Here is a 12,484-nt window from a genome sequence, read left to right as displayed (position 1 = left end):
CTAACCACCACACCACGGTGCAGCCCATTATTGAAGTTACATGTGTTCAATGTCTTGATTAATATGCAGTCAGCATGGTTACTTGCACAGTTGAGTAGAGCTATGGTTACAGCTCGACTGGGCCATTTAATTAGACCACCATCATTGTATCTGTTTACATATTTGGAAGCGAAATCGAGTATGTCCAACACCACAACACTGTGGACTCAATGTTCACAACATTCTGCCACTCCAACTTTCTTTGTGGTAGATCAACATACATGTAAATAGTGCTGAATTCACTGCACATAAGTTCTCCGGTTATTTTAATAGTGAACTTTCTCAGATGACAGAATCACCAATCATCCATCCATCCATTTTCTATACATCCATCGGTCGGGTTGCGGGGGGGCTGGAGCCTATCCCAGCAGTCGATGGGCAGGAGGCGGGGTACACCCTGGACAGGCTGCCAGTTCATCACAGGGCCACACAGAGACAAACCAGACAAACAAGCATACACGCTCACACTCACTCCTAGGGAGAATTTAGAGACACCAATTGACCTAACATGCATGTTTTTGGACGGTGGGAGGAAGACGGAGTACCTGGAGAGAACCCACGCATACACGGGGAGAACATGCAAACTCCACACAGAAAGGCTCCAGCCAGGAGTTGAACCTGGAACCTTCTTGCTGTGAGGTGACGGTGCTAACCACCACACCACTGTGCAGCCATCATGTGGTCATAAAATCTGGATTTTACTTGACAGTCTAGAAATGCTTCAAGAAAGTTGACACTTTGTATTACATTCAGTCACAACTTCTCATGCTGACAAAATTACAAAAGAATATGTGAATGAGAGCAGCTTTATTGGAGATTTGACACTTTTTTCTCCACCCTGCTTGGAAGGCTTTCCTTCCTTAGCATAGCCCTCAACTAGGCATGTCACAATGTCCTGCAGTCAGACTTCAAAGGCTTGTGTGGACCAGGAGTAACCCTGCAGTGGATGATGTGAGCAATGAAGCTCAGAGAGATAGGTTCTCATTCTTTGATCAGCCGTATCTACTCCTCTACTCCATAAAACTGTTGTATAAACACAGAAAGGCTTCTTGACCTCATAAAAACCCATAGGACTTTCCTTGGTACTGATTCTTTTATGTCTCACACATCTCCCCACTACTATATTGACTACTGTTTCAGAGTTCTATCAAGGTGATTTTTTATTTTGTATTTAGTCCCAGGGTAATTTTAAGTAAAAAATAGATGTGATTACATGAAACACATGTCACAGCTTGATGACAGAATTATTTTTAAGAACCACTTATATATACAACAAAATATATCACAGTGAGTAAACACAAAATCAACACATGATTTAATAATTCAACTAATGTATCATGACGGTCTGTATAATGCATCTTTTGATTTATAAATAAAAAATCATACATATTGCAGAATCATGTCGGTAAAGTATTATTGTTATAATTCTTAAAAATAAATGATATCATTGTAGAAATTTAGTTAGGGCTGTGGATCGATCAAGCCCACATTGTTACTGGATTGTATATTGTTGAAAGAAAGCACTAAAAGTAGACCAAATGAAGTAAAATAGTGGTAGTAATGGCTGAAATGACAGAGGCTGCTGTAGCTTCGGCTGTGGTGGCAGGGGCTGCTGTAGCTTCGGCTGTGGTGGCAGGGGCTGCTGTAGCTTCGGCTGTGGTGGCAGGGGCTGCTGTAGCTTCAGCTGTGGTGGCAGGGGCTGGTGGCAGGGGCTGGTGTAGTGACGGTTGTGGTGGCAGGGGCTGCTGTAGCTTCGTCTGTGGTGGCAGGGGCTGCTGTAGTGACGGTTGTGGTGACAGGGGCTGCTGTAGCTTCGGCTGAGGTGGCAGGGGCTGCTGTAGTGACGGTTGTGGTGGCAGGGGCTGCTGTAGTGACGGTTGTGGTGACAGGGGCTGCTGTAGCTTCGGCTGAGGTGGCAGGGGCTGCTGTAGTGACGGCTGTGGTGACAGGGGCTGCTGTAGAGACGGTTGTGGTGGCAGGGGCTGCTGTAGCTACGACTGTGGTGGCAGGGGCTGCTGTAGAGACGGTTGTGGTGACAGGGGCTGCTGTAGTGACGGCTGTGGTGACAGGGGCTGCTGTAGAGACGGTTGTGGTGGCAGGGGCTGCTGTAGCTACGACTGTGGTGGCAGGGGCTGCTGTAGAGACGGTTGTGGTGGCAGGGGCTGCTGTAGCTTCGGCTGAGGTGGCAGGGGCTGCTGTAGTGACGGCTGTGGTGACAGGGGCTGCTGTAGTGACGGCTGTGGTGACAGGGGCTGCTGTAGAGACGGTTGTGGTGGCAGGGGCTGCTGTAGCTTTGGCTGAGGTGGCAGGGGCTGCTGTAGTGACGGCTGTGGTGACAGGGGCTGCTGTAGTGACGGTTGTGGTGGCAGGGGCTGCTGTAGTGACGGCTGTGGTGACAGAGGCTGCTGTAGTGACGGCTGTGGTGGCAGGGGCTGCTGTAGAGACGGTTGTGGTGACAGGGGCTGCTGTAGTAGATTGTCTCACTTGTCCCACACATCTCCCCACATTTCCCACTCTGTCCACAGCAACAAGCTCCACATTCAGAAAGCAGCAGGAAGCGCTCTAGGTGACCCTTGTAATGCTCTCGCCCCCTGCTCCAACCATTTTTATTTCATTCAGAGAACTGTTTCCTTGGCTAATGGAGATGCTCTCAATGCCTGTTCCACTGATGCCATCAATGAAATTAGCAATGAATTCCCATTGGGAGGAAGCACAGAGGGATGAAGAGGAGGGACAGATTGGTGATATGCTGACTTCCTGGCACACTGGACTGGCTATATCTGTCACCTGGAGACAAAAAATGAAGAATGGGAATGTGCAGGTTTGATCTATGGTAGATGTGAAGCAAGAAAACGGTGGCTGGGCGTAGTACAAATACAGTAATAAGTCAGACAGGCCAGTCCAGCACACTGATTTTTTCTATGATGCCACGTTGTTGTTACCAATGCAATAAGCAGCTTAGCATTGCCTTGCTGAAATATGCAAAGCCTTTCCTGTAAAAGATGACATCTGGATGGAAACATAGATTAATAAGAATTGTGCCTTATTTTAGTGCCTTTCTTCATTTTTGGTTACAGAGTCTTTGAATTTTTTTCTATGATATTATGTGCTACAGATGACGGAATATTCAAAGTCAATGCAATTTTTTTTTAAGGAATATTGTGCGGAAATTGCTCTACTATTTATAGATGCAGTTTTAGATGCAGGTGCATCAAACAGGCAAAGTTTTTCAGACACTTCTCTGTTTTGATTTAGTTTTTGTTAAATAATGTTGTTGTTCTTAGGTTGCACTTATTAGACCTCGTAAGGACCAGATGTTTCTTTTTATCATGTTCTGATATGTAAAGTCGTATAACTGAAAAGGTGTAATTTTTCTTTTATATGTATATTATTTTTCTCCTGGACCTGTTGCCTCCGTGACCCAGCCTTGGATAAGCTGATGAAAATGGATGTATGGATGGATGTATGTGTGTACATTGTGAATTAGATCATTGTTATCACAACAAAATCAATTGTAATATTTTCAAGCAAAGTAATGCTTGGCATAAAAAATATTATTTAAATTTTTACAAAACCACCTCTCAAGCCATTTTTCTTACCCTTTCAATCACAGAAAACCTGAGGACAGTATAGTTGATGTCAGTGGCAGCTGCATCCTGTGCCTCAATGGTGAGGGTCACATCTGTTCCAGATGCAGCGTTGGCTGGAACTGTCAAGGTCACAGTGCCGTTATCTGTACCTCCACTGCCTCCTTCAAAAGTGACAGTGTTCGGGGAAGTGGAAGCATAGCCGCGGTCGTTGTTGGCTCGAACAGTGAACGTCCCAGCTGCAGCGTCGTTAACAACTCCGTTGGTGGTTATGGCGACCGTGAAAGGGACAGAGACGCTGGAGTCGGCCTCTATACTGGTAGCACTGCTTTTGGCCTGGAAAAGCAAAGAAAACAGAGTAGGGAGTGGGGAGAGTAAAAGTGAAAGAGGAGGTTATCCCAGATAAATATTAGTATGTCATTATGTTAACAGATGTTTATATGCGTTTACATTGTATGGAAGTGTGGAAAGGTATCCCATTTGTAAGAGCTAATTTCCAAAAACCTGTGATGCTGAAAAAAGAAATTTCAGATAAAAAAAAAGAATAGCATGATTGAAAAATGTTATATTTGACTAGGCATGGTACACAAACAGCATATTGTTAGATTTGCTCATTTTGAATCTGATGTCAGCAAAAAAGAATGGGACAAGAGCAATAGTAAACAGGAAAAGTTGAGTTTTCGAAACACCTGTTAAAATGTTGGAGATTTAAGTAAGTTAGGTGGCAACTGGTCAGCATGATTGGATATATATAAAAAAGCATCCCTGAGAGGCAGAGTCTCCAGGATGTTAATATAGAAAATTGATAACATTTTGAAAGACTGAGAGTGTGTACTCAATAACACTCTGAAGTAAGTTACTCACTTTATTGGCATTGTGAAATAAAGCACTGCATTTAAAAAAAAAACCCACAGGTATTATGAAAATATTCTACACTTGGTTGATCAGGAAAGATACTTCTAAATGCTAATACATAAGAAACAAAATCTTATTTAAAAAATGCAGCAGGATCTGCCTCAACAAAAAGTACAGAGAAATATCTTTAAGTTAGGAACTTGTCTGGAAACTGATCCTGAATTGTGTCTTTCAGCTGTATCTGAATGCTGATGAAATAGGATGCTTTTAGTTTGGTTTGGACAGCTTTGCTTATTTTGGCAAGATAATGCCAAACCATATTTCATATATATTACGATCACAAGGCTCTGTAATACAAATAGGCTGCTGTCAAGACCTGGCTACCCTCTAGAAACATTTAAATCAAAAGCAAAACTTTGTCTCATTTCCATTTTAAAAACTGTCAACATTTTGGTAACTGGGTTTATATTTATGATTATTTATATTCATCATCATTCCATGATTGTTGTAAAATGGTCAAAATGTTTATTTTTTCAGGTTTAATATATAGGCTACACACACATATAAATATATTTATATTAGTGGTGGGCCGTTTTCGGCGTTAACGTGCTGCGATAATTTGAGAGTCTTATCGGGCGATATAAAAAATATCGCTGTTAAATCTATTCTCAAAATTGGGTTGGGAACTGGGTCAAAATAGGTAAGCAAACTGTGATGACTTTTACCTTGATATTTTAGCTCGGGTGTAGGCCGATGTACTTTGTCTGCCGTTATAAAAACAGAAGAACGCCACTTTGCAGAAGCCTGTGCCAGGCAGTTTATGGAGGTTGGGGATAGTTCAAGTGTCGTAAAATGGTGGGACAATTCAAACACAGTCCGGCCAACGCAGACGAGCTGAAAGTCCAGCAAACCTCCCTTGGGCAAGTTCAGGAGCCGCTCGTGCAAGATGTTCCAACCACTGCTGGACTGATATTAAGGCATATCGGGCATTTGCCCGCTGGCCTGATGACTTACTGGCCTGCGCTTTTTTTTTTTTTTTACGAAATATAATATAATAAAGATTTAAAACATAACGCAATATGTGGATAACGGTATACAAACCCTCCTATTGGTGCATAAACTGGTAGATCGGCCCTTTAGTCATGATTGATTGAAGCCTGGGCCAATGAGGTGAGGGGCAGGCCAGGGGCGTCGCACCCGTAGGGGATGGGGGTGTTTCGACACCCCCACTTTTACAGCAAGGTGATTTCATCCCCCCAACATGTTCCAAAGGTAAACCCGTTTGCCCACCCTCGTAGTGCACCAACATACATAAAAAGGAGCGCACCTCTGCTCCCTTACGTTGCACAAAAAGGCATTGGTCAAACTGAACGGACATTCACCCAATCACAGACTGTTGTCCGCGACATGGCCCGGGAAATTTGATATTACGTCAGAGGCGAACTAGCCTGACTACGTCATACTCACGATTCTAGTCAGAATGTGAGTCTGATACCGCTCAATAGAGATTTGGGTATGGGGCGTGTTTCAACCGAACCAGGAGAAAAAATGCCTCTTCGCTCAATTGGATAGACCTACAACCAATCAGAGCAACGTAGTATGTGACGTAGATTAAGCGACACACACTTATTATAGGAAGGACGGCAAAAACATATTTTCTATCGATAAAAGCCTTTATCGCGTTCCTCTGTTCGTCTTTCAAAATGAATGCAATGTGGAGATCCTGTAGAACAGACTCGATGCCAGAATCTACACGCCCTAGCTCTCCAGCGGCAGCCGTGTTCAGTTCTTTAGTGACGTAGTCGATAATGTCCCTGTTGATCATCTGTCCATCATCGTATAAAGCCCGCCCTGGCAATCTGATTGGTCCGACCAATTCTTGGTCGGGCATAATGATTTCCCAACTGAGCAGAGCCAGACCGAACTTCCCGACCAAAACTTTTATGGGCGGGGCTAAGTTTGGCTGGCACCCAGGCTAGAGGCGAACAGCCGGAGCTAGTGATGGGAAGCTCGGCTCCCAAAGAAGAGCCGGCTCCCGAACGGCCACCTCTGGAACCTGATTGGACACCTTAGGTGTCACTCCAGTTGATTGACAGGCAAGTCTCGCTGAAAGATGAGTGAGAAAGGCGGCATCTTTGAAATGAGTGGCAGGCATAGAGAGTGTCCTGTTGTACTGTCAGAGTGAACCTACTTTCCTGGAATACATCATTTTGAGTTAAGTTTTAATGTGATTTCCAAATGAGTCATTGTTTTTAAAGACTGCACATTTAGAGAGAAGATTTGTTGCCAATTGTTAGGCTAAACGAGTAGGCTAAAGTTATGAAAGGCTAATGTCTCGTTAGCATGAAGCTATAGCACTTTAAAGTGGTGCCTTGAGTTAAGAGTATCCCGACATATGAGTTTTTTTAAGAGCCGTTATTCCGTCTATTTTTATTTCATGGAACGGATTAATGGCATTTCCATTCATTTCAACCTGGAGAGACTCAGACGGAGAGATAGGAGACAATTGCAAGGTTTATTGTCAATATTTCTTTGGCGCTCGGGCCCCGGCGGAGGACATGCAAGCTGAACCGCTGTGAGCTTGCAAGTCCGGCATAGGGAGATAGATGCTGAATATCTTCCCCCTTGGGACCCGAACCTGGTGGCGGAGTCATACAAAGGAAGGAGATCTCGAGACTTGAGACAGCGGGTGGAGATGGGGAGGTGGTGGGATGCAGCTTGCCGATGAACCGGTAAAGCCCCATGCCGGAGCGCCTTATATGTGGATCTGAATGGTTGATGAGCGATTGCCAACACCTGGTGAGTCTGCCATGTTGAATTTGCGGCTAGCCTTCATTTCAACCTGGAGAGACTCAGACGGAGAGATAGGAGACAATTGCAAGGTTTATTGTCAATATTTCTTTGGCGCTCGGGCCCCGGCGGAGGACATGCAAGCTGAACCGCTGTGAGCTTGCAAGTCCGGCATAGGGAGATAGATGCTGAATATCTTCCCCCCAAAACTGAGCCGGGGCCGAGCTGGTGAGGGACTGGCTGCAAGGTGAGGAAGGAGCCTGTGAGAAGAGTTGCCCACCCTCCAAAAAAGAAGAGAGCCCGCCTGGGCTGCCTGAGGAGAGAGAACGGGAGAGTGATCCCGCCTAGGCTGCGGTAGACTGAGACTGCCTGGGCTGCCTGAGGAGAGAAAGAACGAGAGAGTGAGCCCGCCTGGCTGCGGTATTCTGAGCCCGTCTGGGCTGCCTGAGGAGAGAGAACGTAAGAGTGAGCCCGCCTGGGCTGCAGCAGATTGAGCCCGCCTGGGCTGCCTGAGGAGAGAGAGAGAACGTAAGAGTGAGCCCGCCTGGGCTGCAGCAGATTGAGCCCGCCTGGGCTGCCTGAGGAGAGAGAGAGAACGTGAGATTGAGCCCGCCTGGGCTGCAGCAGATTGAGCCCGCCTGGGCTGCCTGAGGAGAGAGAGAGAACGTGAGATTGAGCCCGCCTGGGCTGCAGCAGATTGAGCCCGCCTGGGCTGCAGCAGATTGAGCCCGCCTGGGCTGCCTGAGGAGAGAGAGAATGTGAGATTGAGCCCGCCTGGGCTGCCTGAGGAGAGAGAATGTGAGATTGAGCCCGCCTGAGCCCGCCTGGGCTGCCTGAGGAGAGAGAACGTGAGAGTGAGCCCGTCTGGGCTGCCTGAGGAGAGAGAATGTGAGACTGAGCCCGTCTGGGCTGCCTGAGGAGAGAGAATGTGAGATTGAGCCCGCCTGGCTGCAGCAGATTGAGCCCGCCTGGGCTGCAGCAGATTGAGCCCGCCTGGGCTGCCTGCGGAGAGAGAGAATGTAAGAGTGAGCCCGCCTGGCTGCAGTAGATTGAGCCCGCCAGGGCTGCAGTAGATTGAGCCCGCCTGAGGAGAAAGAGAAAGGGAGATTAAACCCGCCTGGGCTGCCTGAGGAGAGAGAGAGAGAACGTAAGAGTGAGCCCGCCTGGCTGCCGTGGATTGAGCCCACCTGGGCTGCCTGCGGAGAGAGCGAACGTGAGAGTGAGTCCGCCTGGGCTGCCTGAGGAGAGAGAACGTGAGAGTGAGCCCGCCTGGGCTGCAGCAGATTGAGCCCGCCTGGGCTGCCTGCGGAGAGAGAGAATGTAAGAGTGAGCCCGCCTGGCTGCAGTAGATTGAGCCCGCCAGGGCTGCAGTAGATTTGAGCCCGCCTGAGGAGAAAGAGAAAGGGAGATTAAACCCGCCTGGGCTGCAGCAGACTGAGCCCGCCTGGGCTGCCTGAGGAGAGGGAGAACGTAGGAGTGAGCCCGCCTGGCTGCCGTGGATTGAGCCCACCTGGGCTGCCTGCGGAGAGAGCGAACGTAAGAGTGAGCCCGCCTGGCTGCAGTAGATTGAGCCCGCCTGGGCTGCAGTAGATTGAGCCCGCCTGGGCTGCCTGAGGAGAAAGAGAAAGGGAGATTGAGCCCACCTGGGCTGCCTGCGGAGAGAGCGAACGTGAGAGTGAGCCCGCCTGGGCTGCAGCAGATTGAGCCCGCCTGGGCTGCAGCAGATTGAGCCCGCCTGGGCTGCAGCAGATTGAGCCCGCCTGGGCTGCAGCAGATTGAGCCCGCCTGGGCTGCAGCAGATTGAGCCCGCCTCGGCTGCAGCAGATTGAGCCCGCCTCGGCTGCAGCAGATTGAGCCCGCCTCGGCTGCCTGAGGAGAGAGAACGTGAGAGTGAGCCCGCCTGGCTGCCGTGGATAGAACCCGTCTGGGCTGCCTGCAGAGAGAGAGAGATCCCACCTGGGCTGCCTGTGGACAGAGAGAAAGAGAGAGTGAGCCCTCCTGGGCTGCGGCAGGAACAGTGAGCCCTCCTGGGCTGCGGCAGGAACAGTGAGCCCTCCTGGGCTGCGGCAGGAACAGTGAGCCCTCCTGGGCTGCGGCAGGAACAGTGAGCCCGCCTGGGCTGCGGCAGGAACAGTGAGCCCGCCTGGGCTGCGGCAGGAACAGTGAGCCCGCCTGGGCTGCGGCAGGAACAGTGAGCCCGCCTGGGCTGCGGCAGGAACAGTGAGCCCGCCTGGGCTGCGGCAGGAACAGTGAGCCCTCCTGGGCTGCGGCAGGAACAGTGAGCCCTCCTGGGCTGCGGCAGGAACACTGAGCCCGCCTGGGCTGCGGCAGGAACACTGAGCCCGCCTGGGCTGCGGCAGGAACACTGAGCCCGCCTGGGCTGCGGCAGGAACACTGAGCCCGCCTGGGCTGCGGCAGGAACACTGAGCCCGCCTGGGCTGCAGGGGAAGTGCGAGAACGGGGAGAGTGAGCTCACTTGATTTGCCATAGAGATCGAAAGCCCCCTTTTTCTTCCAAAGAGATAGTGCTGCCAGAGAGAAGCGACAATTAGAGCTGAAGGACTCCACCACCAGTAGTTGCGAGAGCTTACCTATAAGCTGAGCGAGCGCTGAGCAGCGAGCACGGATTGAAGGTCTGGACGGATGCAGGAGGAGTAGGCTGCCGAAGACCAGCGACCGAGCTGTTGGAGAGATGCCTCAGGAACACCCTGGACGGCTGCGGAGGTAGCTGCCCCAATCCGAAACTAATGTCCGGAGTAGCTCCGAGTGGCTAAAATCTTTTAAAAACAATATTTCATTGATCCGGGACGAAAGTAGCTGTGTGAGGTGCGCCCAGACACAATGAGAGATGACTGCTGTCACACTGCCTTGGGAGCGGCTGATTGAGAATACGGTGGCGTCGGTTTTAAAAACAACTAATAACAAAATCTATCATGCGGCACGATAGTCTGCAAATGTCCCGCAGATCAGTGTGGCCTTGTGCAAGAGGCAGAAGCGTCACAACATTCGAGCAGCTGCCAGCAGTAAAGTTTAAAGCCCTGTCTAACGGGGCAGCAGCAGGGCGTGAGGCAGTGCCAAGGAGCATAGCTGAGCAGAGCACTGCAGAGCACACAGCGCAGAACCGGGCACAGCAGAGCAGGGCACGGGAGAACAGAGCAGAGCCGGCTACAGCAGGGCACTGCAGAGCAGGGCACTGCAGAGCAGAGCACACAGCGCAGAACCGGGCACAGCACAGCGCAGAACCGGGCACAGCAGATCAGGGCACGGGAGAACAGAGCAGAGCCGGCTACAGCAGGGCACTGCAGAGCACAGCGGAGCAGGGCACCGCAGGGCACTGCAGAGCAGAGCTGGGCACACAGCGCAGACCGAGCACAGCAGAGCACGGGAGAACAGACCAGAGCCGGGCACAGCAGAGCAGAGCCGGACAGAGCAGGGCTCAGCAGAGCACACAGCGCAGAACCGGCACAGCAGAGCACAGCCGAGCAGGGCACAGCAGAGCACTGGAGACCAGAGCAGAGCACAGCAGAGCAGGGTACAGCAGAGGAGGGCAGGTATGTGAGCGCAGTCTCTCGCTGTGATGACTACTGCTGTGGTTATGTCCAGCTGTAACAGTTTATGCTGCTCCAGAACACGGCAGCTGTAATGCTGCATTGCAGCAGCCGTCGCTTTGCATCGAGCTGTTGCATGTCATGAACACTAAAACAAATGTGCTGCCGCCATAATCCTAACAGCGCCAACAGCGGCCCCAGTGACAGCCATTTCATCTCGAGGCTGCACTCACAATCGCAGCTAGCTGTTCGAGGAGCTCCTCTATACATTTGAATGCAGTGGTGTAGCTGTGTACATGTTGCCACGCTGAAGGACTCTTTATGTGGTCTGCAACATATCCGCATACCAAACGTATTGTGTCACGCACAGCCCTGACTTCCCTTGTGGGAAATGCAATGTGAAGACCGTTTGAGGTAATAAGAACATTTCCTCCAATTGTAAAGTTCTGCCTTCCAGACAGCAAGAGAAAATACGCCTGTATTTCTCACTTAATACGCACACAACTGTTTCACATCAGAGTCAACATCATAGTCAGTTCCATCGTTATCGATATTCCGGTCATCTTTTCTCTTCCTGGTCTGATTTAGTCAATATCATTACAAGTTAATATCTATCATAGTTGAGCTGCAACACTTTATGAAACATGGTGTCACCAACATCTTTACATGCTGATCATGTGTTAACGCCTTACCCAACAGTTTGGTCATTTCTTGCTGGCTTTGGGCTGCAACATCATTTCGTTAGACTAAGAAATAAATGGTCCTTGTTAGCAAGACATCATTTTTTGTGAACATTCAAAGAGGCACCACTGCGGATGCTGTGATGGTGGTAACAGAGCTGAACTTTGACTTTAGTGCAAACATCTGTTGATTATACTGCTACGCTCAACGTAGGGCTCGAAACCACGACCCTGAGATTACCAGTCTCGTGCTCTACCGACTGAGCTAGCCGGGCTGTTACCTGTACGGTGATCAGCTGGGGGAGCGGAGGGGGCCGGCTTAACGGAATGGAGGGACATTGCGCTACTGCTAGGCGACGGCCTAGCATGAGGAAGCAAACAGGGAGACCAGGTGAGGCATGTTAAAACAACGGAGACAGAGTCCCGCATCTTACCCTGTGATGAGCCGGGGCGAGCTTCGGCGAGGGAAAACGCAGCCTGGAGAAGTTGAGAAGCCTGTTGATTCGGCTGCACCGAAGAAGTCGGAGGGGGCTGTGCGGATAGCTGCTGCGGCGGGCAGGAGGTGTGTGGAGAGAGCTGCGATGGATTGTTGCAATATATCCATGGAGGAGATGAGAGCTGCCGTGAGCTGCTGGGCGTCCAGGGGAGGCAGAGCTGAAGACAGATCGGGAAGCAGGGGGGGGGCCGAAGTCGAAGCCAGCGGAGAACCAACCGGGGCGGAATAATCCGAGCGGCTCGCGGCTGAGGTGGGCCCCGCAGCTAGAGCGGAGGAACCGCAGGGCGGTTCTCGGCCTCGGCTTCGCTTAGCCGGAGGCGGGGATCGCTTCTTGGACCTTACCAGCTGTGGGTGGGGAAGGAGTGGATGAATCGCCGGTTTGGAGAAGCTCTGCCAAAGAAGCGAGCTGATCGGAGCCGAGGCCATCGGCTGGGCGGATGCTCTTGGACCGGAGAACAGATGCTGAAGAGCCGGCAGCAGAGAGAGGAGC

The 12,484-nt window shown here is 50.4% G+C and overlaps 1 non-coding gene across 1 annotated transcript; it reads right to left on the bottom strand.

The window, feature by feature from the left end:
* Nucleotides 1-11,700: 11,700 nt before the first annotated feature.
* Nucleotides 11,701-11,773, bottom strand: trnat-ggu (transfer RNA threonine (anticodon GGU)). The gene has a single exon. It is a non-coding gene; the product is annotated as a tRNA-Thr (tRNA).
* Between the last annotated feature and the right edge of the window lie 711 nt (nt 11,774-12,484).

This window comes from Odontesthes bonariensis, chromosome 4 (assembly GCF_027942865.1).
Source record: "Odontesthes bonariensis isolate fOdoBon6 chromosome 4, fOdoBon6.hap1, whole genome shotgun sequence".
Classification (NCBI taxonomy): Eukaryota; Metazoa; Chordata; class Actinopteri; order Atheriniformes; family Atherinopsidae; genus Odontesthes; species Odontesthes bonariensis.
The sequence above is the reverse complement of the archived record's forward strand: the minus strand, read 5'-3'. Positions and strand labels throughout refer to the sequence as shown.